This window comes from Siniperca chuatsi, linkage group LG15 (genome assembly GCF_020085105.1).
Source record: "Siniperca chuatsi isolate FFG_IHB_CAS linkage group LG15, ASM2008510v1, whole genome shotgun sequence".
NCBI lineage: Eukaryota > Metazoa > Chordata > Actinopteri > Centrarchiformes > Sinipercidae > Siniperca > Siniperca chuatsi.
The window spans coordinates 20,180,673-20,208,254 of record NC_058056.1 but is presented as its reverse complement, the minus strand read 5'-3'; the positions used below and the strand labels follow the sequence as shown (position 1 = coordinate 20,208,254).

The 27,582-nt window shown below is 38.4% G+C and overlaps 1 protein-coding gene across 3 annotated transcripts in view; it reads right to left on the bottom strand.

The window, feature by feature from the left end:
- The window catches only part of stag1a (stromal antigen 1a), a 46,866-nt gene extending 19,284 nt beyond the window's left edge, over window positions 1-27,582 (bottom strand). For 2 of the 3 annotated variants that reach the window (XM_044166636.1, XM_044166633.1), the window contains exon 1: window positions 27,355-27,582. The gene's annotated coding sequence lies outside the window, so the exon portion shown is untranslated. The remainder of the gene's footprint in view (window positions 1-27,354) is intronic. The other variant, XM_044166637.1, reaches the window with a different exon arrangement.

The following is a 27,582-nucleotide window of genomic DNA, read 5'->3' as shown; positions in this document are numbered from 1 at the left end:
TTTTTAAAACTGAATGTAAGAATTAAAATGCTATATTTAATAGTCTATAAAACCATTCATTTAGATAACAGATATTCCACCTGCACACAGAGCACATAAAAAAATCACATCCCTCCTATAAATCATTTAACAATTGTAATGTACCGGGTTTTCACAAAGTTAGTGCCCACAGTATATTTATACAGGTAACCTAGGAGAGACTAATTTCCCTCATCCTGGCTGTTTTGTTCTCTACAAAGTCTACCCACTAAGGCCTGGGGCACAGATACAGTACAAACAAACTGAGAACTTGAATTGGGACAGAGGGATGTGATCTGAACAAACAAACAAAAATCCTTCCAGTAAAGGTAAACAACGTGGAGACAGGAACACCTACGAAACGCTTGAGGTTCTGAACAGATTCCTGTCAAAAACCAACTATGATGGAAAAAACGTTAAACTCTAAATTATCCCTGTTGTGGAGAAGTGGTAAGAGAATGACAGTAAGTCTGACAGTAATTAACAGGACAATGACTAAAGATGCTGGTGTTAATGAATTACCACCTCATTTAGTGTTGTCTAATCATTTTAAGTGATTTTACTTTGCGGATTAATCCCACTAAAACTCTTCACATCATTTAAAGAGACAGTTATAGCTGAAAATAATCAAAATGTAGATGCAAGACACCATACGCACAGTGAAATGATATTGCTCCTCCAGTCACTGACACTTGAGACTGGTAATTAGCATAACTTTATAACTAATTAATAATGAGCAATCACAAAATGTAGCAAAATAAGTGGATAAAGCCACAGTCGTGCAGCTTCAGATGACTGACAGAGCACAAAAGAGAGGAGGCAGGACTGCTCTTATTATGTAATTTCACCACTGTCCCACCTGCCAACTCTCCCCTCCACTGCTGGAGATGCCACTGCCACCTCCACCCCTCTGTACTTCACAGACTGTTAAATCTCAGTGCCTTGCTCTTCTTTTTTATCATCAGATTATCTTCATTTGAATCAATTCTTGCGACATGTTTTTTTTTCCAGTCCTGAGTTACACAGAAAGAGAGGAACAGCGAAAGTGTGTGTGTGTGTGTGTGTGTGTGTGTGTGTGTGTGTGTGTGTGAGAAAGCTGGGAGCCTGCCTGACCCATTATCGACCAACAACTAAATAATCCTCGATGCACATTGGCTTTCCTCATTTTCTCGATACACTGGCACTCTCTCTGGCTTTCTCACACCCACACACACACACACACACACACACACACACACACACACACACACACAGAGAGATTGTAGCGGCTTCAACAGGAGGCTATGAATAATTTGCAGTGAGTCTCCTGAACTGTTCCTCAATTTTGGAAGACAGAATATAAGCTGCCAACCGCATTAACTTTGCACCTCTCTTGCCCTTTCTGTGTTCAATGCTGTTTACTAATGGTATGAATGCAAACAAACTCTACAAAATAAATAAATCCCAGTTTTAAAATAACAACAGTTACTGCCAATGCAGAATAATAAATTATACATGTAAAGCCACTTTCCTGTTCGCTCAGTTTAGAACATTTTGGCTGCGCTGTGACATGGGAATAAGAGCACTGAACTGACCCATGGTATTATGGTTCTGTACAGGAGCACCAACTGTGCCCGTCTGTGCCTTAAACTGAGCGGTGTTGTCCCGGTTAACTGATCAACATGTGTGGTCATGCAAGTTAGAGAGAAAATGCTAGTTCAAACGTGTTTGTATGTATGACCAGCAATCCAAAACCCAAAGGTATTACATGACAGAAGACTAAAACAACCATCAAGAAAATAGACAAATTGTTTCAGCTCTAGTTTACTTTAATCTAATAGATGGCAGTTACCTCACATCTTCTGATCCACTATACTATATGGTATATATAATACTATATACAATATGTAAATTTTTCAGCACTTTCTTTTTGCATGTGGACCAGTTTTAAATATTGCAAGGGGAGTAAAGGTAAAAAAAGACAGCCACCCCAGTCAGCTGGTTGGATGAAGAGCAGCAGGTAAAGAGCGCCAACCTCTAAAACGTCATTAGGAAAACCACACATTTTACCATGGCTTCCTGTCATATTGAAACCACTCGTTCAGTACCTGCATTGTGAGCTCTAATCACAGTTGCTCAATGTATAGCATAGCATGGATATCCCAAAAGCGTTAACCTGCTGCCTTAAAGAATAAAGAAAAATAAGAAAAGTTAACTAATTAACTAATTATTAACTATAATTAATTATTAACTAATTATATTTAATAGTACAAAACAGGGCTAATGTTCTCACTAAGTAACACTTGTACATGCACATAATCACTTACAACCCTGCCAGCAGAGGAGTTTAATTCAGGCAGTAAGAGTGCAGACAGTTGTATGTAGGAAATATTTTGCACTTGTTTCATTTCAGCTAAGTGTGAGAGTCTTTACTGCGTTTTGCTGTCATTTATGGTGGTAATGTAATTTGTTAAGCTATGATCAGAGGAGATGTCCGCTGGGCTAATTTATGCAGTGTAAAATGCCATAGGCTTAAGCTAATAATGGTGACTAGCAAAAATCAATTGTTTTGTCTATGAACCTTGACAGTTATACCCCCCTAACCCGCTCTGCCCCACAGCAGTCAACCTAGGTGAAACACTGCTTTGTGTCTCTGCTATATATTTGGGACAGGCTATGTAAGTCAGAGCTGGATTCTCACATGATCAATTACTGTATCGTTATATATACCGTTATCGTGACATAAAATTACATATACCGTGATAGAAGATTTTGGCCATATCACCCAGCCCTAGTTGTATGGCTAGTAGCTGGTTGGGGCCAGCCTCTCTACTTCAAGCATTTCAAAACATTTGCCCTGACATTCCAGGTGGTGTGACAGACTATATTTGTGTCTGTACATTTCATCTCAAAGGGTGTAAAACAGGACCAGGGGAGCTTGATCTCTAACAAAGCTGTCCAGAAACTTCACCTAGGCTGAATCTAATATTCCCTAAATAAATAAAATGAATTACAGCCCAGTTAGAATAATAAAACTTCATTCAGCCACTTCGAACAGAAAGGCCGGGCAAACAGAAAGTCTGTCTGGTTTATGGGGAACATTAGAAGCTAATAGCCATATAAACTGTAATGTGGACTTCTCTGTTTGGAACAAATAAAGTTGTGTGCAGGTTGTTTTGCTTTGACACAGAGGTGGTGGTGAGTGTCTGAAAATCTCTAAAATATGGTCCAAAAACTGAACACCGGGTAATACAAATTTCATATTGGAGATCTACAAGTTTTAGGTTGACTGGAAAACAGTGAACTAAACAGAAGGAAAAGCAGAATATTTTGCTGGGATGTTAAAGGACAGTAAAAACTTTTATACTGCTGTGAGACATACACATCTTTGTTGCTACAATGCTGTGTTATCTACACATAAACACATGTCAAGCAGTTGAGTTTTATTCCGATTTTATACACAAAAATACACAAAAACTTTATCTAGCACTTTATCTAGTTTATAAGTGGTAGGAAATTCATTTAGATATTCAGCATGTAACTGTAGCCACTCTGTAGCTTAAAGAGACACACTGGGGGTTAGGCGATGCAGTTTTAAGTGCTGCTTCAGAGGTACTAAAACAAACCCTCATAACTATCTCTGGTCTGTTGAGTAACTCCATCCTCTGTGTGTGTGTGTGTGTGTGTCTACTTAAGAGAGAGTGCTAGACAGAGAGACAGCGAGCGAGCATCGGAGAATCACTTAACATGCATGATATGTTCTCTAGGAGGCAGGCCGTTGTTGCTATAGCAACTGGTGTGGGTCATAAGCCCGGCGGTGACGGCATATTTGATTGGCTGAGTGAAGACAGGAGGGACCGCAGTGGGGGGGGGGGCTAGCAGAAGAGAACGGGACCAGTTACAGATCCAATCAGTGCTCCATGAAATCTGGCTTACTGGCTCTTACAGGACTCCTCCAGTGTTGGAAAAAGTTTTTTTCAGATATTTTTCTCTCTCCCTAAGACAATTCTGTTGATGTCCACACACATTCGTCACATAGTTAGCTAAAATGAAGCCTGGTGTTTCCTTACTTATGGACACCATTCAATCCCATTCATGATATTGCTAAAATTTTACAACAAATCTTAACCTAAAAATGGTGCAATAATGTCCAGAGAGATTTATGGATAAAGTGTGAAATAAAAGCAAGGATGCTAGGTGACTTCAGGAAAAAAAACGCAGTGTTGTCCTGCAAAACTGGGGTCTGGCAGAAAAAACCCCCACAGGGTTGCCCAGTAAAAAAGTTGAACCTATCTTAACTTTGCCACAACACAATGCAGCGTCATCTTGAAAAGCACAGCATTTGTCATTTAAATATTTCTAGGTTCCCAAGGTTTCCCTTGCGATTGTGATGACAAGAGACTAAAATAATAGTTACTGTAATAACAGTATAATAAAGAGTTGTAAAATCTAGTCAATTAGAAACCATTGTGCAAAGTTTTGGCATCTGATAAGCATGAAAAACAACTGTATCTATTTCTCAAACTGGCCTTCCTGGATTGTACACCATCTCAACAGTACCTGAAACAAGTGCCCCCATCAACGCAGCGCTTTGGTTTTTCAATGTAGTACCGTTTTCTGAACACTTCTAAATAGGTCTGCCAAAAGGTACCACCAGAAGGAGAAAAAAGTTATTGATAGTGCAGACAACATGGAGCAAGTTGAAAATAGGCTCAGTAATCGTTACTGCACAAATTTGGATTCTGTGATCTTGCAAAGCCATTCCCAGTGCAGAGTTTCCCCTTGCCACTAGTGTCACTATTAAGAAGAAGTAGTAACAGGATTACTTTGGCTATAGAATGATTGCATAGCAATAGACTCCTTTTGTTGTAGCTAGACAAATTTGCACTTTATGTTCAAGCAGGCAAAACAATTTCCACAGGCAAACTTCTGTCATCGGGCTATATCACTGAGCTAATAATAGAGTGTAAACAGAATTATGTTGGGTATAATGAATGCATGACATAACCTGATAATGTATTACACATCCAGCTAGTTATGCGGCAGTGCTATGACAATCAATGGGTGAAATGTTGGCCAAAAATAGTGTATAATAATCTGGCTTCATCATTCCTCACAAATATGACATTAAAAATACTGCTCTCAAGGCAAAAATAAAAACAACACCAATGTCATAAAAGGAAATATACCAAAATGACACTTTCACTAACACCAGAGGAGTCCTTTACAAAACTATTAAGCACCTCTTGACAGCTCTGTACTAAAAGAACAGCAACACCATTACGGCAACAGGAAGATTGTCACAAAATAGCATACAGCTTATCATTATGTCTTATTTCACTGATCCCCAAAGGAAACCTCTCTCTCCTTCTACAGGGAGATCAGAGAGTGCAGAGTCAATCACACTACAGTACCACTGCAGCTGGTAATGATTCAGCATCACTTGCAATAGTGACACTTCAGCAAGGTGGATGCCAGTAGCCTTGGAGGCTCAACACTTTTACCTTTATATAAATGTTTCAATATTGCAAATATGACATGATAATGTATACACAAAACAGGTGGATACGCAGCCCTGACATATAATACTTGAAGCTCTTCTCTAACACTGAGTTGCACTTGGTATTGTACAATCACTCCCTTTAATTAGTTAAAAGGTTTTAAAGCACCACAAAGAGGATTTAACAATAAGGTGATAATTGCAAAAAGAGCTGGTCTTGCAAATATTTTTGCTGAAAACTCAGACACAGACACACACACACACACACCTTCCTGTGGCCGTGGTCCCTGCTGGCTGATTCTTCTGACAACTATAACCTGTACTGCATGTGCTATAATTGGCCATTATCTCTAGAGACGGAGTGTAGTAAGCTCCTGTTCCCAATACTGTGGGCTACAATTGTGCAGTGTTTGAGACAGAAAAACACAGGATTGGTTGCCCAGACATGTCCTTTTGTATGTGTTGCCATCAATAAAGCCAATCGAGACTCATGTACTATTTCTGTCTCTACAGTCAATATTTCAGGATATGAGACAGTGATCCTGCACTGGTGAGTAAAGCTGGGTAATAACACTTCCCACTGGGGCCACCTAGGAGAGGAATATGTAAATTTATAAAATGGGATTAGGACAGAACAAAGTAGAAAAACAGACAAAAAAAAAAATCAACAAATAATGGGAAAGATGAACTGAAAGAATTATTTTGGAGAATAACCCAGGGAAAAAATAGATTCCTTGTATAATATATTGGTCATTTATATGGAAATGAATTGTAAGATTGGAAATACAAACAACTCAAGACAACCTGACAGAGATAAATGTATCAGAACGTTGTAAAGTCCACTAAGATTGATTCTCTGCGCTGGTGTGTGAAGGCTGAAAAGGAAAGCTTGCTTTCAGTGTATTTTATCAAAGAGTTACCAGCTGTTTGCAAGTCAATGCCTTTATTGTCATGTTAATTAGGCTACAATACACAATTAGCCTGTTTTTATAGTGTTGGTGTCACCTCAGGTAGGTAGCTGGCACGAAGCAAAACATCAGAGTGTGCTGCTGTTGAAAGCACAAAGAGATTCAAGCTCACAAGAGGACAGATTGTCAACAGGACTTCCCACAATTCATTCACAATGCAGTAAAACACAAATAAATAATAAACATTTTAGCAGAGATATACAAGACATTTCAGCAAAATATGCTAAAATCTACATTCTACTTAGGAACTTGAAACTGGAAGAGCACAAGTGTAATTTATAAATCAGGATTAGGAAGGTGGTCCTAATTATTTTCGCACACCATTTTGTTTCTGTCCAGCTCACTTCGTATATCCTTTTTGGATAAGTAGTGCCATAAAGTCTGTGCTCAGACTGGTGAAAATTAGGTTTCTTCAATTAAAAATAAAATTCCCTAAAATCAAATGAAATGTACCCCAAGCTTCAGAGTAGCAGGGTAAGATGTGAGTACTCTCAAATGTCAGGAATGGACTTGATAGCTTCAAGAGCCAACAAGGTAGCTAATAATTATAATTAAAATGATCATCTGTGGCTTCATTATGACCCATTTCAGAACAATTTAGTCTTACAGAATTTCCTCTGCAGCAGCTCCAAGAGTCTTAGTGGATACCAGATAGCAGATAACAGGTAAATTATTGATGGGTTTCCACATGACAAGAGTGTTATTATCTGTTTTAGTAAACTGTCACAGAGATACACTGCATTTAGTCAGTCTGGGTCCCATACAGAAAGTGCTGACTATCTTAAGCCCCAGACGTGTAACACTTTACATGTTAGTGTATACTTGGACAATGTACAAAAAAAATAAATACAAATACTTCCATACAGCTAAGAAGCATTTCCCCTTTATGCATTCCACCACAATACCATGCATCATTTCTTCCCTTGCTGCAAATTTCCCCTAGTGGGGCAATAAAGAAACTTGAACTTTGAATTGCTCAACATATCTGCAAAATAATTTTACTCTAAAGAGCTTCTTCTAAAGAGCGCACACAGATAACAACACGACTGCATGCCACAGGGACTGCGTTTCCTCACTATCTCCTCAAATTCACCTCAGCTCTTCAAACAGACAGGAAAAAGGGAAAACTTAATGCGACATAAATAAGCTATTTAGGGAGATTCTAAATCATGACTCCAAACAAATAATCAGTATTAAAGCAAAATCACTGTCCTTACAGCAAACAAAAAAGCTGGGTAAGAGTGAAAGCCAGTTAAGAGAAAACTACCCACTATATTACTTAATGAACTTTTGACAAGTCCATAATTAAAACAAGACAGTGCTTAGCGGAGCCGGACTGAAGAAAATTCTACTAGTAGAAATTGGGAAGGTATTATTCTCTCTTTATATTTCAGCCATAGGCTCAGCAAATGTACTGCTCTGCAGAGCTCTAACTGACTGGCACAAGCTAAAGCTGCTTAACTTTGTCTCTCCAGTCTCTACACATTATAGCTGCTGACTTGCTGAGCTGATGTTACATCGAGCTCAGGCTGAAGTGGATTAACTTTTATACCTCTTTCGCTTGTTCTGTGTGGCTACATTCAAAAGTGGTCGGTGCAATAATTTGGCAGGCTATTATTAAAAACTGATCGAACGTTCTGTCTGCGCAAATGCATACTAACCCCTACAAAGCACTAGTCTTTACACGGTTGGTTTCCGTAGCAACATACCCAGTACAGACCTCAAATGAAGTCATTTTCTGCTCTACAGCCATTTATTACTTTCATTGTTTTTTCAAAACAATTTATCTTGACAGTTTCGGCTTGTGGAGAATTTGACCCAAATCAGCCTCAGCTGTTATCTGTAACTGTAAACCATGCTGCGTATCTGCTCCCTGGCACACTGTGGTGTCCTCACTATACTTTTACCACCACACTTTACGACAGTGTTAAGATGCTGTAAGGCCAAAGAGTGAGTTGTCACTACTCTTCACTCATCTGTGGTTTATCCCTGATGAGTAATGCAGCAGTATCTGGGGTGAAACCTGAATGCTTGAGGGTAGTGGACTAGTTTGGATTTAAATGGATTCAATTAACTTAAATCTTGGTGGACCTACTGGCCTGAGGGATCATCCTGTGAATGGAAAATGAGAGGGTCAATCCTCCAGACGGCCTGAAAGCACCAAGAACTCAGCAAATGTGTCATTCTGTGCTTTGACACCTCTGACTGTATGCATGTTTAAAGTTTGTGCTTTTGAGTTACAAGAAAAAACTATTCTTGAGCAGAATTTGCATTAAACAGTGTGAAATGATAAAAAAGTTGATATAAAAAAAACCTTAAATAGATTGATGATGTCTGTCAGAGCTAAATTAGCTGTTTTCTACAAATGCCAAAAGGGTGAAACATTAAAATAGATAAGAATGTATGTAAATGTATGAACCACCTGGTTAGTTGTTATACTGCCCTCCAGACATATTCATGTCTGTGTTGTAAAGTACATCACAGCAGCTGAAAGTATGACAAATAGCCTGCAATCAAGTCAGACAGCTGCATGTGTAGTTCTGAGCTGGAGAACAATTCAGGAAGAGCCAGTTTTCCTCAGCTATCACTGCTCACACTGATAATTACCGCTGTTGTTTTTATAACACTGTTACTTAACACATAAAAGGGTTATTGTTATTATAGCGAAACATCTGTTATATCACTTCACACAAGTTGGGACAATGTTATTCTCTTTATGATCCTTCAAAATTCTGATATATCTCGCCAATGAATTTTAAAGCTTGTTTTAATGTTGTATTTGATATATAGTTCAGCTTCCAGTTGTCGGGGCCTTGCAACATGTCGAGCAGGTGCAGGGCGTAGGGCCAGTCAAAGACTCCAAGCTAACTAACTAGTCTGTCGCTGGTCAGGTTTTGATACCAATACTATGTTGAGTATAAACTTGTTTTTCTACACAAATTCTTTTTATTTAACAAAATAAGCCAAATTTCTCAAGTACATCTGTGTTTTAAAGTCCAAACTGAAACAGTTACACTTCACAAAATCTTTGCTGAAATTAAGTAAAGTATAAAATTAACTCATTTTTTCAATTAAATTCATTTACTTATCTCTTGCTCACAAAATTCAGCAAAGCAAACAAACTAATGCATTTCAAGCTGTAAGCTGCTACACAAATATAATTAAGGGAGAAAGACTCATAGCAATGGCTTAGCAGCACTGTGAATGGCAACCAGTTGTTGAAACTGACATACGATGTACTTCTATAATTAAATATAATAGTATAGTGCCTATCATCACAAACCACTGGAGGAAAACTGGTAAATCTGAAGACTTTTCTGTTCTACAAAACACTCTGGCCAGTGGCCAACATGCAGTCAGCAGTTGAACTCTGAATAAGCTGCTCAGTTTTAACATTCTGGATCTGCAGGGCCAATGAGGTCCACGCAACAGTATGATTAGTAAAACATCCCATCTTTAAATATTTCAGTCAACCCAGACCTTTCTGTCTGTCATAGTATCAGCTACAGACGTGGGACAAATTAAAGGAAAAACCTGAATAAAAAAACGGAGAAACATATCAAATGCTTCCGTGCACCAGGGCTCACTGAATGGTTTGGTGAGTTTGAAATTGACATGAATAAAATGCTATGGCCTTTACTGTCACCAGATCTCAACCAAGTTTCACACCTATGGAAGATTTTGGACCAATGTGTAAGACAATGCTCTCCACCACCATCACCATAAGACCAAATGATATAAAATAAACTTTCAACTTCAAATCTATTTAGTGGTGTCTATAACTGTCTCTGATGCTATATGTCCTTTTGTTATGTCTGGCTATGTTTGTTTTTCTTTCTTTCTATCTGCTGTACTCATGTCTCTTTTGCAAAAGAGATATTGATCTCAATGAGATTACATGATTAAATAAAGGGTGTATATATAAATGAGGCAATATCTTGTGGAGGAAATGTTTATCCCTCCAGTAGAGTTCCACAGACTTAGCAAGGAGCACTGAAGCTGTTCTGGAGGCTTGTGGTGGCCTGGCTTCATACTAAGACACATGTTGGTTTTTCCTTTAATTTGTCACCCATCTGTATGTTTTTACTGAAAATGCTTCAGCCAGGAGTCCTGCTGCATCAGATAGGGTGGTGCTTATTTTACCATTCTGGTATCTGATTGCAACAGACTGGTGGTTTCACAGTTCAGATCTGCAAAACACATCAAAGGGAAAGGGGAAAAAATGTGGAAAAGTGTGAACATCTTTTAAATGTGCAGCAAGAGGCTATAATACTCGCACAGGGAGAACATTTTTGTCACACAACATTTCAGATTACAGTGTTCACTTTTGAGATGCTGTTATTCACTCATTCAAAAAGTCAGGCAGTATGTTGACGTCCACCCGGCTATAGTGACTAACCAGATACAGATAAGATTTGTGTGTATGTATTCTGTTTTATTCTCTCAACATCATTGAAAATGAGGGCATGCCCTCAATGATTCCTTGTGATTTAAATAAAGGCTGAATGAATAAAAAAATTACATAGTTTGTTTGTTAATTGGGTTAATGTCTGAAAGGTGTGGCAGTCTGCAGGAAGCGCATATACTACAAATTAAGAGAAGAAAACAGAGAAAGCTGAGTTGATGTCTTTTTTCAAGGTGAATATACACAGCACTTGCCCTATTAGGTGGAGTGTTAGGAGAAAACAGAAGTGACCTTTCTGGAACGTGTGTGTAAATTCAAACCACAGAATAAAACTAGACTACGCAAAAAACAAATCAAATGGCAAAGCAAAAAACCTAGATTTGTTAATGTGGTATTGCTTTTTACAGCCAGAGTAGTGCTTTAATTTAATTATAATAAATTTAACAGTGCAAATTAAGCAAACGGACGAGTGGCAGTTGTTCATTTACAGACAGAACTGGTGTAAGTCAGGTTTAAGACTGGCTCAAGTTATATTGTCAGAATAAACATTTGGTAGAGCCTTGAGGTCATCCTGCTGTAAGGAGATCAGCCGCTGGTGTTTACGAGTACCACAGCTGCGACATCTGTAACAAACATGCTTGAAACTTGCAAAGCCTTGCCAAAAGTGTCACTCAGTACTGTACCTGTGTGCTACTCAGAATTGCATTTTCTGCTATTTTTTACTTACTAAGTAACCACAATGAAAAAGGACCAAAAAAGATCAGCAGATGGTACGTAAGCTACGAGCATGCAAAGAGGCGCTGCTCAATGCGTTGTTTGTTGCAGTATTCTCCGAAACGCCAGGGGGTGTACAAACAAAATATTCTATGAATAGGCAAGAAGTCACAGTTACCGGAAGAACGTCATTATCCAACATGGCTACATCACTTAATGTTATTTGATAGCGAATTCCGCTGCCTGTTTTTTAAATAGCCGAGTGCACAAGCATTGAATGACAGGACGATACGCTGGGACTCTTGTTTAATTTCTATTTGCTCCCATGTTGTATATGAAGCGTTCTGCTGGATATTCATTTATTCATCCATGCAGTTGGCATGATTGAACATTGTAAATACATGGAGAGACTGATGGGCTGATTATTATTATAAGAGGGTTTTTAAACTCTTTTGCTCCGGTCGCACCGAGAGGGGAACATAGTTTTTATAGACTGATCTGATATGAGAAGATCGATATCCTCAATGCCTTATTACTGGCCCTTCCACTGTGTTTCCTAGTTTATTAAACTGCTTTTGTGCAATAAAGACGACTGAGATACAACATTTATTACAGTGATCTTAGGAGGCAGTACAAGACATGCATGTAATCTCTCTCTGCATGTTTCACCTTGTGTTACTGCAGCCTTTATGTTAATCTGATGGCATTCAAATGTTACTAGGTCTGACCTAGTAAGATTGCTGTCTATACTTTTACATAAAAGTGACCAGGGTGCTTATTCAGACATGAGACCAACATGTTAAATTGCCGTCAGATTAACATAAAGGGGTGCATGTCTGAAAAGGGCTTTGAACTCATATTCCAGTGTGCCCACTGTTACAATGTCAATGTGTGAACTACAATTAGGAAATGGGAAATTGCTTCATGGATTCTGCTAGTCAGTACAAAGCATTTGAGACAAAGGCAGAGAGGCAGTCAGGGAAGAAATATCAAGACAGATGCAAACCCAACAGGTAGAGATGCACTGGAAGATCAGACAAATGATCTGCCTGTGAAAAAGGAACAGAAGCAGAAGATGACAACAGCAGGCGGTAACCTGCAGGATCTGTACATGCTGCATCAATAACTACAAACAGGAAGTTTGGGCGTCCCTTGTGACTCAGCAGACCAAAAGGCATAGCCTATATCATGTACTTGCAATAGCTTTAATTCATATGCACTTCTCAACCTAAACTGCATGACGCCTCACATACATTCTCACCAGGGTTCTCTGTGGTTGCAGAAATTAGTTCTGTAAACTACAGAAAGGCAGAGCTGGGAGACCTCCTAATTGATTCATTCAATATAGCACCTGCCAACTCCAATTAAAATGGCCATTAAGTGATGTCAATGTCTTTAAAACCCAGGATAAATAACAACTGAAATACAGAACACGCCATTCACTTCTGCACAATTCATAAACATATAGTTAAAAATTATACAAGGCAGACATAGGGATGGGTAATTATGTCATCCACACTGCTTTTAAATTATATTGTGTGCACTTTACTAATCCCTTTACTGAACCTACATGACAACAGTGTTTAGCATAAGGGTGCCTCAGTAAACTCAAGAGTCTCCACTTTAAAGACTGTAGCCTATTTTCTGCTACAGAAATTATCCTGGTGCCACAAATGCATTCTGCTCTCTCCTCATCCCTGAAAAATATGTAACACTGAATTTGTTTATGGCCAGAAGACGTGTGAAGCCAGAAGTGGAGAGTGTGTCATTACTGATCTTGAGGTGTTTGATTTCCAAGAGGGAAAAATAAGGATGTACATGTTTGACCACTTACAAGCACCAGGAACTTGTGCAGAGAAGTGGTATTTATAAAAGTAGAATTTGTTTACCCTTGACTACACCAGCGCTGAAACAATTGGTAGATTGATAAAGTTGATCGACAGAAAATTAAGGCAACAATTCTGATAACTGTTTAACAAATTTTTAAAGCAAATATGCTATAAATCCACTGTTTCCAACTTCTCAAATGTGAATATTTAGTGTTTTTGTGATGATAGAATATATTTGGGTTTTGGACTGTCGGTTGGACAAAAAAGCAATTTAAAGCTGCAACAGAACAGATTTTGGGGGCAGTAGAAAGTAACTGGACACAACATTGATATGCAGTACTATAACCATGAAAGTTGATATGGCTAACCTGCTAACAAATAGTCACTTATTTGGACATCCAGTACATAGGGAGCAAGATCAGTATTCATTTGGAGTTGTGTTTTCTGGTCACCTGGCAAATGTAAATCTAATATTCACTTTCCTTTTAGCTCTGTTTTTGGTCTCCACCAACTCCTGAGGGAAATACCTGGCTCTTTAGTTGCTAAATGCTCCACTATGTTCGGCAGTTAGTTGCTAACTGTTTGGTGCTCAGCAGGTAGCGTACAGTTTCAATGAAAACAGCTGCCTGCTGAGACCCAAAATGTTGCTATGAGAGTAGATTATAGCACTTTAAATATGTCAGATTGGGCCCTTGGAAATTGTGATGAGAGATTCTTGTCTTTTTAAATAATTTTCACATTTCTCCTTCCAAGGAGTGTGGAATATAAGTCCAGACTTATAATCAAAGTCAAAACAAATAGTAAGACATAAAACTCCTATAAAGAATGAAAACAAAGAATCAGCAAGCTCTCATTCTTTTAAAACATCTTCACAACCAAGGCTAACCAGAGCCTGATTTGTGAGCTTGAACCATAATGGGTCCCTCTGGGCCACCGCTATGAGCTGAACCACCAAGAAAATAATTGCACTTTATCATGCTGCCAGCCCCCATACATACTGAGACCAAAGAGCCTTGGCCTTAAAATGTGGAACAGCCTTGAGGCCAACTGTGGCCATCTGGTTTAACCAGATTATGATTATGTCACACAGAAGATTACCCATCCGACACTGAGAGTTACAGAGGCAGATACATAGTCATGTTCCTGCACACACACACACACACACACACACACACACACACACACACACGCACACAAACACACACATGCAGCCATCTGTTATTGCCACAAACTACTGTACGCTCGTTCTCTGCAGCACACAAAGCCTGATCTTAGCAAAGAGGAGGGGAGGGGAAGGATGCTGTGTAAACTGCACAAACTGATAAGATTTCTGCTGAAAAACAGATTTTTTTTCCCAATCTCCTGAGAACTACTTCTGTGAATAAAGGATAAATAGATCATAAGAAAAAAGGGCAAGGCTATGGAAAGACATAAAAAAGACAGACAGAAGAGGCAATGGATGTTTCTCCCCCTCTCTGTGCAATGGCTGCCTGCTTGGCTGCAGCTGACACAAAATGGAGCCGCAAGAGCAAGGAGGGAAGACGGGGGGGATTTTATGGGGGAGTGATGGGGCAAATGCGAGGAGGGGTAAGGTGGGTAAAGAGAAGGAGAAAGTGTGACAGAAGCACAGAGGGGAAGAGCAGCAGGAGAGAGCGTAGATTCTAAAAAGCAAAAGAGACTAATTTGTTCTTCTCTCATCTGTCTGGGCTCCTTCTCTCACCTTGGCCCAGATTTTCAGTCTGCCTCATATTTACTTCTAATAGAGGGGGAGAAAGAGGAAGGACGGGGCGGGATGCACACACACACTCACAAACTAACACACAGACTGACACACAACCCTGGCGGAGGTCACACCGATTATTACTTCCAAATGATCTAGTGGCACGTCGAAGATTTCACAGGAGCGGGAGATGCCTTAGGATCTGAGCAGGTAGATGTCAAAGCAAAAACAATTATGTTATGTAGGAATAATGTGCAGGCAGCTGAGGGGAATAATGACTGCCCAGATATAGACTGAGGGTGAGGGAATCAGAGGAAGAGGCTACTGAGCTATGACTGAAGCCAGTGTTGCCAACTTATCAATTTTGTTTAGAGTCGTGAAATTCGGCATCAGTAAAGTTGGTGCATTTTATGAGTAGGCCTTCTGACATTACCCATCGCAGGGATTGGGGGTCATCACTCCTCAACCTCCAGGAATTTTAAAACGTTTTAAAAAAATGTAAAATTTTAAAAGTTTAAAACGTTCAGCCAAATTCACAATTTAAAGGTTTGAGGTTGCTATTGGTGATTTGATATTCAAATTTATAGTACCTCACTATTTTAAGATTGCTGTAAATGAATGTGTTAGCTTTTGTTTAAGTCCAGTCTAGTGCTCTTTATTATGAGTACAAGATACCTTCTCACTGTAACTCAAAATACATGCCTTTTTACTCCCTTTAAAAAAATGGCTTATATAGGAACATAATCCTTCTTACATGTATCCATACTTAACTTTTACATTTTAAGATGGTAAAAGACATCAAGTAATCAATGACACAGAGATCAATTCATCAAGCTTGCTGTTGTTAGGGATGCATCATTTTTTAAATTTTTCTATCACAAAACCAGTAACGTTACGTTACCAAGTCTCATGGTCAATATGTGAGAGTTGGCAGCCCTGCTGAAGCAGATGGCTGATTTAAAACAGTACTTCAAGGAGCTAGTGTATGTAAATCCCAGCCAGGTGTCAAAAATGGCAAGACAAAGAGAAGGAGGTAATTTTAAAAAGAAAATAGCAACATATTGTACAGTAATGTTTTGAGATAAACCTCTCCTGCTGAGGGACACGCAACAGTTTTGTCTACTTGGAGCTGTTTGAGCGTTTTGGACAACACATAACAAAGAGATCATTACTTCGGAGTGGTGCAGAGACAAATTCGATTAAGCAATTAGTCAAATTTCAGAAAATGTACTTGACAACATTTTGATAATTGTTTCATCACTTCTGTCATTTAGAAAATTGTGTTTTCTCTGTGATCATATCTTTGTTAATAGAATACTTGTGTTTTAACTGTTGTTCACACATAAAGCAATCTTTAGAAATAATGTGAGATTCTGTTGACTTTAAATGGGGTTAAATGGGTGACATTGAATAATTACATAAAATAATATTAGATATAAGATATTAATTAATCATGGAAGTGATCACTAAGAACTGAAAAGATTTAGACAATTAATTGATTGGACACAAACCAACCAGAATCTATGTTGATCATTGATTGTCTATAAATTGAATATCTTTGGGTTTGTTAGGACAAAACAAGCTATTTGAAGACTTCACATTGGGCTTTAGAAACTTGTGATGGACATTTTTCACAATTTTATAGACATTTTACAGAGCCAGTGATTCATCAATTAATCGAGAAAATAATCAGCATGTTAATAGTATGAAACAGTAATGAAAATAATGGTTAGTTGCATCCCTACTCCAGAGTTGGGGTAATATCATTTCTTATTGTAAAACAGCTTGCCCCATTGAATGTTTGGCAGTTTGTGGTAGTTGCCAGGCCTGGCTGGGCTCAGAGTACAGAGCCAAGTAGGGGAGACCACTCTTTCAATCCCATTCAGAAATCCCAAGTGGAAAATCAGCCTTTACTGCTGGTAAATCGTGACTGTAGATTAGGGATGTGAATCACTGGGTAAGTCACGATAAGATACTATCATAATACGTTGTCTACAATAGAACTGAAACTATTGGTTGATTAGTAGATTAGTCGATGGACAGAAATTCTGCATGATTGCATGAATGATTCTGATGATCGATTAACTGTTACAGCTGTTTAATCAAGCAAACTATCAAGCAAATATTGTCTGGTTCCAGCTTCTAAAATGTAAAGATTTACTGCTTGTCTGTGTTTATACTGAAAAACTTTGAATTTTGGATTGTTGGTCAAACAAAACAAGACATTTCAAGATGTCACCTTGTCTCTTTGGAACTTGTAATGGGCATTTTTTTCTATTTATTTGACATTTCATAGACTTAATGACTACTCTATATTGAAATAATCATTACATGCAACCCTACTCTACAATAACAGTGGTACCCTGATGAACATGCATTATGAGGAATTATATTGTATGACATTGAGGTAGGAATACATCGCCAAGTCATCTATGAAATTGCAAAATCATTTAGAAGTAGGAACTGGTCACATACTGTTACTTTATTCACTCAGTTCATTAAAAATTAGTTTCTGTTTATAAAACTACAGAGACAAATTAAACCAGCACACACAGTCTCGACCTTTTTAACATACACACAACATCATGAAGGCTACACGTACCATCACTCACAAGCAAAGTGGCCATAAATTGGCAAAAAGAAAAACAGTTTTCCAGTTTATATTATTAGTGCTGAATGAATGCCATTTATTTCTCTCTTACTAAATCAAATCGGTAAAATAACAATAGTGGTACACATGTATTAATAATATATCACATTAGTAAAATAGTAATTATGTCTGGGCACTGATAAAGTCCATCAGCCACTGTAGATGGTGTTTAAAACAAGGCTAGTCTAACCTTGACTACAACAGTCAACGGTTTAAGGAAGCTGTTGGCAGTGGGTTTGTCTGATACTGTGTTGGACTGTTTGGTTTACATGTGGATAATGCTGGCAGGATAATATGCAGTCAGTAGGGAATAAGGAAGGGGGTTTATGGGTAAATAATCTGTTGGGTGTCAGCCACTGAGGGCAGGGAAACCTGTTAATCCCCCGTACACAGGATGAAAGAGCAGATGGGGTCTGAGAGATACAAACTAATGATGTCTCAGGGCAGGGTAGTGAGTAAATCTAGGCCGTCACATCTCCACTTGTAGGAGACTTCAATGGGATTCATCTGAAATCCTTTGGAAACATGTACACTAGATAAGTCCCAGCCCCTGTCTCAGCATCAAACCAACTCATGAGTCCTTTTTCTTTTTCTGCTCTAAAAAGCTTTTCCAGACCTGAGTTGTTATGCAGAGACTCTTTTGTGAGACTATCAATTAGTTTTGTTTTTTTAAACGGTAAAAAGTTTTTCATGATGTCTGCTTCCACTACCAATAAATATTTGGCACATTTACAGTTTCCAGACCTGCGAGGAAGCCCTGTCTAGTAGCTCAAACTGAAATTTCCGTTCTGAGACTACTTAATATCCACTCTGTACAGCCACAGAACTGACTTGGCACAGGCCAGCAAATCAATATTAAGTAAGAGTGTGTACAAATAACACTGACTGCTGAGACACACACTGCCACAGCTGATGCTGAGGAGGTTGTATTTGCTGGTGCTTGAAGCTGGTTGTTAACCTCGCCTGTATAAATGACACCTGAAGGATTTGTGGGTCTGGACTGGAGCCAAATTTAGATCTGGCTGCTCTAGCAAACGCAAATCCAAATAACAAGTCAAAACCCTCTGAAGCCAAGGCGAGAATTTACTTATCCCCCAAACATCAACCCTTGGAGACTCTATAAGCAAGATGTCAATCTCTGCCTTTGAAACCAGAGGCACTCTTTAATGCCCCACAAAGAGATCAATAATGTATCATAACCTCTCTTTTCCATTCATAAAAAAACAAACAAACTATGGACTGCTCTCCTTGAGGACATAGATACAATTCACATATATCAATCAATGTTTAGGCAAATCCAGGAGTTCACTACCATACTGTTGGCCAATGCTCCAAAAGAAATTCTTTCCACCCAGGAATTAGGAAACTGACAAATGAACAGTTTTGGTGAGCTAGCTTTTAGTTTTTCTGCTCTGAGCTGTTGTAACAGCCTGCCAGAAGATCTGAAAGCAGTCCTGTAGCCTGGCTCTTGATTAAAATGTTTTATAGCCATTATTTCTTTTATGTAATTTGTTATTTTATTGTATTCATGTTTTATTCCCTCTTATCTATTTTATTTGTTATTGTCTTATCTATTTTACTGTTTTTTTCTATCCATTATATTATATATTATTTCATTTGTATCATTTCTATTTCTTGTGTGGATTAGTCTCAAATTGTTTTATTGCTTACATTGTACATTACATGTACTGTTGTATTATCAGCTTGTCAGTCATCTGTAAAGCACTTACATCTTAATAGCACTAACCTGTATGAAAGATGCTATACAAATAGTTTGATTATGCAACTTGAGATGTGAAATAATGAATAACTCCCCATTTTGCATTTATAAGCACTATATGAGCATTTAACAACACACTATAATCCTGTTGGATGCAGATATAAGTGCATTCATAAGCATACATTTATGTACAGTATTTATCAGCAATTATAACTTCTCCTATAAAGACATATTTAGCATCATTACAACAGTGTTTTACTATATTGTTATTCATTATTGGTTTATACACCAGTATTCATTTAGCATATTTAGCATCATTACAACAGTGTTTTACTATATTGTTATTCATTATTGGTTTATACACCAGTATTCATTTATGTGGATGCCTCACAGGAGGAGTTAAAGTTGCTAACAAAGACTAAACTAAACTTAAAATGTCCTTATATCTGTGTACAACAATATTATAGTGTGTTATAAACCATCATTTAATAAATATATAGGGGGCTGGATTTTTTTATCCAGTGTCTGTAGTCTTTTCTAATATATTGCTTACATACGTTGTCAGTTAAATATCTAAAATGTGAATGTACGGAGACCTGCATCTGCTTCTTCACACAAAGACTCACTGTTACCACCTTCAACTCTCCCCTGCATTCAATGTGAGTGAAGCACTGCTGGCAGTCTTTTCTTTGAGCTGTCTGTCTGAGGCTCAGTCTTTAATAACGTGTTCCAGTCTACAAAGCTCCACTTTACAGCGCTGATGTAAAAATGAACTGCTGTCAGTATCAACAGATCAGGCAATCCAAACACAGGTGGGAGCAACACTTCCTCACTGTCCTAATAGCAGAAGGCAGATAAGACAAAACATCCATCTAAACATCCTGCAACATGACTTTTTTCAATGAATGCCAAAATGCACTCATTTCACTATCTAATATGACAATGATTTACAAAATCTTATTTTGTAAATCATTTTCATCAAATACTAGTTGTTCAATATATCTGCACTAACTGTTTTCATGGTGAAAAACACTTCCAGATATAACATCACATTTTTACTGCAAGTGGACTAATCATAGCAGTGATTTCATTCCTTTATATAGACTGAACTGTAACGTGAAAAATACCACAGCTTTGGCATATTAATTGGATGTTTTTCAAGTGAAGGAAATAACAAGACAGTAATGTTTCACCTATTATGCTGCCAGTGAGAGAAAAGTCTGTGGTTGCAGTCAGCTTAAACAAGGTGAACAGACATCTAATTAACACATCACAAATCACATTCACACTATTCAGAATTACAGTAATTATCTTGTTTATTTTTGTGTTGTGTTACCATGGATTTACATCACATTGAGCCATTGTGTGGTTAAGGTTAATGATTCATTATAGGCTTAAATGAGTACAGAGGCAACGGTGGACTGAAGTCATTTACTTAAATACAACTAACAAAAATTGTATGTAAAAATACTACATTACTTGTAAAAATCATGCTTGTATGTGTACGTCTTATACTCAGATTTAAGGTAAGCACAGAGAAACTTTCCCCTTTCAGCAAATTAATTTGGAAACAGCCTTTTAGTGTCAAACTCTGCACATAGATCATTCTACACAACAAAGGTCAAACATCCAAGTGAAGTAACAATAAGCAAAATTAAGCTGTAAGCAGTAATTTAATGTTGTGGCTGTTTAAGTGCTTTGCATACTGCTGCTAGTTTAACCTCCAACAATACATCATATTTTATGAGCGTTTGTTTCACATATAAAACCTTCTTTGTCAATTTAACTAGTAACTACAGCTTTTGAATAATATCAGGAACCTAACCGGACCACAGTAACATTTGCAGGTACATTTACATGCAGTTTAATGTGCTGCAGCTGCGCTGCTAATTAGCTAGCTAGCCTGCAAACTGACGTTAGCAGTGAACATTTCCACGGTGAATGTTTGTTTGGTCGCTTGTTCAACAAGCTGCGGTGCAGGACAAGACATGTGTTCATGTTTATAAGTTGGATAAGAAGGAGACTTTAGCAGGAAAGCTAATGCGGGTTGTTGTTCAAAGTCTGTGGCTCATGTTTTGTGTAGCCAGCTGCTGTCTGGCTCAGTGTGACCGTCTGCGCTGTCTGTGACAGAACACTGACGTTGCTGCTTTATGCAAGATTTGATTGGCTGCATTGAAATAAGGTCTCCATCTACTTAGACAGACACCTAACAGTATGCCGTCAAATGAATGTAAAACTAGTGGGCGCGATCATGAAACCAAAAAATATCAAATATAAATTTCTCCCTTTTGGTTTCTGATTATTATCTCAAAGGAGAACACAGGCCAAGTGATTTACAGAGTAGATATGTATGCTGTAGCAGACAAAAAAAAAAAAGCTATTTAATTTCAGTTCACATCTGTTCAGCGAGATAAGTGTAAAGCAAGCTAACCATAGATTTTCAAGGCCAGAGGAGTTAGCTCAGCCTCATTTGGAGGCTTTGTTAAAAAAACAAAACAACTACAAATAGACTCTATCAGTATTTAGGTTTGCAATATTATACATGTAGTAAAGCTGTACAAGGAACCCAGGATCAGCTCATGATGCTGAGACTCATAATTGCACTAAAGTAGCAGTATGTCTCAGTCAGATCCAGGATGGGAGTATTTCTTCTTAAAGAGAAGTGTCTTGACGTTGGAAAGTAAAGCCTTGGTAGTGTTTTCCCATTCTTTACTCTTTATAAAACTAGTAATAGCCACTACCAGTTGGTAGCTTGGCTGAATCAGCAAACACACTTGTGCGTCAGCTGCAGGTAAAAGCAGCTTGCTCAGCCAAGCAACCATTGAGCCATATAGGAAAATCAGGGAGAGATCACAAACCTCTAAAACACACACACACCCGTGACATGATGCACCTAGTCTCATTACTACTCAACCTGACAGCTGAATAGCATTACTTTAACAAATATCCTCTGACTACAGATTTGCCTCCTATACTGGAAATAGAATCACGTTATCCGACCCATCATTATGTCAACACTGTATTACTATGCTATCTGATATGCAATTTTTCTTTCCAATCAGCCTGGCATTTTCCAACAGACTCAGCTTAGTAATATTTTGCATTATTACACCACTGGTAGTTTTAGCCATGTGATAAAAGATGAGCCCAACCATCTGTAAAGCACAGCTCAGCTGGCATTATCACTTAGAATACAAGCTAGAAATCCATGTAATCCATTTTGATATATGTGTATAAACATCTACAGGGGAAAACTTCCCAGCCAGTACACACGCTGTGGTCACCAGCTGGTGCTGTAAACTTGTTGTCCGTTTTGAGTTACGGGGGGCTTGGGGATTGTATTTGAATGCAGAAAATCTATGATTACCAAATATTTTAAAGTTTGTTTTCTATGCTGCCACCCTGTACTTGAGCACTAACATATTGATAGAGTTGATAACTGTGACTAATAACTTGTGTATGAACAATTAATGGCATTGTATATTATTACTTGAATTAAGTGACAATGTTGCTATATATCATACCAAAATACCAAATGCACACTTCCCATAGTTAATAAAATTAACTCCTTGGCCCACAGCTCTTCACACTTTGCTACGCATGACATTTCCAAACAATCACTATTTAAGTTAATGGTGCCTGAGTTTTCTGTGTAAGTGTAATGGCTTTAAAAAGGTCAGAACCAATAGGTGACATTGCTCAAATGACGATGTGTAATGAGGCTGCAATGAAATAATATTGTGTACGTGTGGTGAATTAATCTGCATTCTGTGTTGAAGCAGTAACTATGAAACTGAGAAAACGTATAAAAACAGTTTTGTTAAACCGCAGAAGCCTGGTACCATTTAAGAGCTATGTCGACAATTTATTTTGTCCTGCTTTTAGGAGTGCAAAAACGAACTAGGTGATGTATCTAATATGAATTTTTATTTTGCCTACAGTGCTGCTTCTTTACAACTGTGGTACACAGACTCATAAGCTCACATGAATAAAGAAAATGCTGAGAACTACTGCTGGACCTCATTTCAGCAGCCTACAGTTAAGTAAACAAATTCAGCTTGGCTTTACAGCAATCTTATTCCCGACTTGACCTGAGTTGCCCTGCACAAAAAAGTGAAAGTCAACAGATCTGACAACAGAAATGCAGCTACTTACACAACAGGACACCACATCACAAGGAAAGCCAGCCAGGGGTGACAAAACTATTTTAGAAAGTGTTACACAGGTGTCTTTGCATATTGAGTATGCTTCAGGGCTTTCCTAAAAAAAAAACAAAAAAAAAAAAAACCTAGTAATTGCACTACTGTAGCACGATAATTTCACAATAAGGTGTAAAATGCCTGCCTTATTTTATTATTTTCATAATTTGTATTGATCTTATACTGAGAGGAATTATCTCTAATAACTGTGCTTCTCTTCAGTTAGTTTCATTGTTTAAAGATGTGTTATATGATTAATATTAATATTATTAATAGAGATTTAAGCAGGCTAATGAGGGCAGATGGCAGCAATATTCGGTTTTTCTTTGACATTGGACAACAATACGAACAGGAAATATTGTTCTTTCTATAGCCAGCATCTTGAATCAAGGTCACTGTGTAATAGGCTCTGACAAATGTCAAGCCCATTACATAATCTCCTGAGCTGTGTCATTATAAGCATATGCCTCTAACAAAAAGCACACTGCATTTGAGCGGTGAGAGCCTCTGCCTTAGTAATGACTATATGGAACAAATCATAATACAGAATCCAGGTCTGCTCTTTCCAATTTGATTTATTGTCTTAAACAATACTTGTTAATACCTTTATGTTTAAAATAATTAAGACACACAGTATCTTGCTTTCATTAGGACCAATTTATAAAGTACATTTTCTTTGCAACATATGGACAAGCCATTTGCTTTTCTTAACCTGAAACTAATTCTCCTCAAAACAAATAACCATTACATATTCACTACTACCCATTGTTACCTTTAAAATGACAGTATGTGTGTGTACTAATAAGAACCATTATGGAATTCTCTGTACTTTATAGACTTACTATGGGAAGCCAGGGCAAAGAGCCAAGCAGTTCAAGGGATAGAGGAAGGGGGAGGGATTATTCACCATTTCTGTTAACCCTCAATGTTATCTAAAGGTTTGTACAACGACATTTCTTTACATCAGCCACCTTTAGAAAGTTATGCAAGAAACGCCACTGAATCAGCTTCAAACTGTTTCCCAAGCTTACTATATTCCACAAACAGAAATGAAAGCTGTGCGGATGTTTAGAAACTCTGTGGTTTTCTTCTTCAGGGATAAAGTCATTTGTGAGTATCTTGTCCAAAGAGGATTTCTTCAATACAAGCCAAAACACAGAGCACTTCTGTTCGGCATCAGACAAACTATATACATTCCTATTAACGTGTCTGTATCTAAACCAACAATTTGAGAGGCAAATAAACTGTGTCTTCCTTAATGGTGTATGTCTGTAATACAACTATAATTGAGTGTTTTAGTGAGTCCAAATACTACAGCAACAGACAATAGCCCATATGTGTTCCTTGATGAAAAAGTTAACGACTGCCGCAATGTAATCTGACTACTAATGTGCCCTGGCATCAAAACATGAGGCCTGCTGCTCTGGGAGGCGAGGATCTCAAAGGACATACAACATATCACACCGAAGGATCCTCATTATGCAATAAAAGAGCACCCAAGATATTTTCCTTTAACCAGTTTCTACTCTAAAATTTCCAAACAGGACTGTGTTCAAACCTAATCTTTTCCAGTCTATACAGATGTACATGACTACACCATTCCAGCAGAGTTTTCAACAAATTCACCCCTTCAGTTGTGTTTACACGCAACCTTTTGAAAGAAGACATAATAAATACAAAAATAAAGTTTTGGGAGAGGGACAGATCTCTTTGGGTAGGCCACCCAAATAAATGTTATGTATTGGAAACTGGTTCACAGTTTAGAGACCAAATGGCAATAAAACAGGACCTGCTGTAATAATCATGCAGCAACAGTAGTTGCCCTACTGCACTTGGCTGACTGTATCAGGAAGTATCACATTCAAATTCAGTTTCTAACTGGACTGGAGTAATGTGTTAGCCTCAGTCAGATTTTTCCCATAAGAACGTCTTCAACACCTCTGGGTGTATTAGACCATTTTCTGCAATGTTACAAATCAATATGCAGGACTGCTTGTGTCAAAATTGAATTTTCATAATGATTGTTGTTGATGGTTGCATCAATGTTATGAATTTGTCAGGTACTTAATTGCTGGATTTGCAAAAAAAAAAAGACATTTATGACTCAACTGATGATGCAAAAGAATTTCTATATCACAATATATATCAATAATGTGATATAAAATTACACATATCATAACAGAAGATTTTATATACATCATCCACCCCGATATTATGCAGCTCTGCTAAGCAACTACAATTATGAAAAGGCTTCATTTTACATGTGTTTTCAGAATGTGGTTATGGAGATGTTTGAATTTGTTTAAATTTGGCCAAATAGTGAATGTGTGCATAATATAATTTTCAGCAGCCATTCATTTAAAAAAAATATATCAACAGCACAACAGGAATAAAACTAATTTCTAGAGAGCAAAACTGTGAACAAGGGCCATCATATATGTCATTAACACATGCAAATGTAATGAAACCATACAATGTTCAATATGTAGGCTATTGCTTAACTTGTTCTGCAGGATAAATGAAATATGGCTTGTGCTGTATGGGTGGAAACATTGAGTGATAGTGGAAGACAGGTTGGCAGGCAAGCAGGCTGCAGATAACAATCCAAGACAGCCTGGATAAAAAAAAAAAAATCACATGGCTGACTGTAAACAAAGCAGTTATGCAACAATCTGAGATTCAGGCAAACTGCCAGGAGGCACTCTGACCCACTATCAACGATCCCTAACTGCACTGCACAGAGTGAGCTGTACCTAGGTCACTGTGGAAGGGGAGGGACGGCCAGAACTGGAGCCCATTTAGACCTGTAGGGATGGCTGTTGGAGCCCATCCCCCCTAATGTGACTCATGTTTCCCCGCTCAGTGTTGCCTGCTTCCCGCACAGAAGGGGGCGGGAAGGGGGAAAAAGCGCCATAATAATGTTATGAAACATGCACGAGTCCATCCTGCAAACATTATATTAAAAAGCAATCACGTGCTGCCATTCACTGAAAAGCAACATGTTTATTAGCGGTGTGTAAAGTCACCACTGCACTCTGAAAACTTGAAGGCAAGAAGGAGCTGGGATGCTGATGTTGACACAAGAAAAAGTAGCAACTAGGAACACGTTCATATCTCACATTGTACATCTCTGAGTATGCATAAAGAAAAACTGCCAGGGGTTGATAACAACAAAGTCAACAACAACGTTGCACTTGCGTTGATGACAAACCTAACCAAATAAAGCACTGCACGGCAGGAGGGCAATACTGTAACGTTCAATCATAATACGGCTGTGCAAATGAGAGAAGGTGATGCTCTGAATCCTGCCTTGCAAAGAGCAAGAAAACACGTCACACCGCATGGCTCTTTATTTGTTGACAAGCTCAACTCCAGCGCCGGATGGAAATTGGTGGCAAAACAGGCCGCCGCTGCGGCAACCACTTGCCCCTCTAGCAAGTTGTCTTGGCGAAATTTTGGGGCTAGCTCGCTAGCTAATGGCTCTGCTAGGCTATAATGTAACTGAGGAAGAGAGAAAGCACATTCACCTCCGTTAGCCGCTAACGCCCATCCCCCAACCAACCAGTCCTCCCTGTCTGTGTCCACCATCTTTAATCTGTACTCCGTCTCCCTTCCCACCGCACAAAACACGACAAAAACACAAGACACTCACCTTGAACGACCATCCCCGAATCGATTTTCACCTCCCGAAATAATAAATCGATTTTCGTTTTAATATCGTGTGTATTTTAATATTGAAAATTGGCCGTGCTAGCGGAACCGCGCCTTGAGAGAAGAGCAGCAATCCTAAACCGCCATCTGGTGGTATTTTCCTCTCTGTGATGCAGCGGGAGCGGCGCAGCCTCAGACCGAGACACAGCTGCCCCCTGGCGGACACACT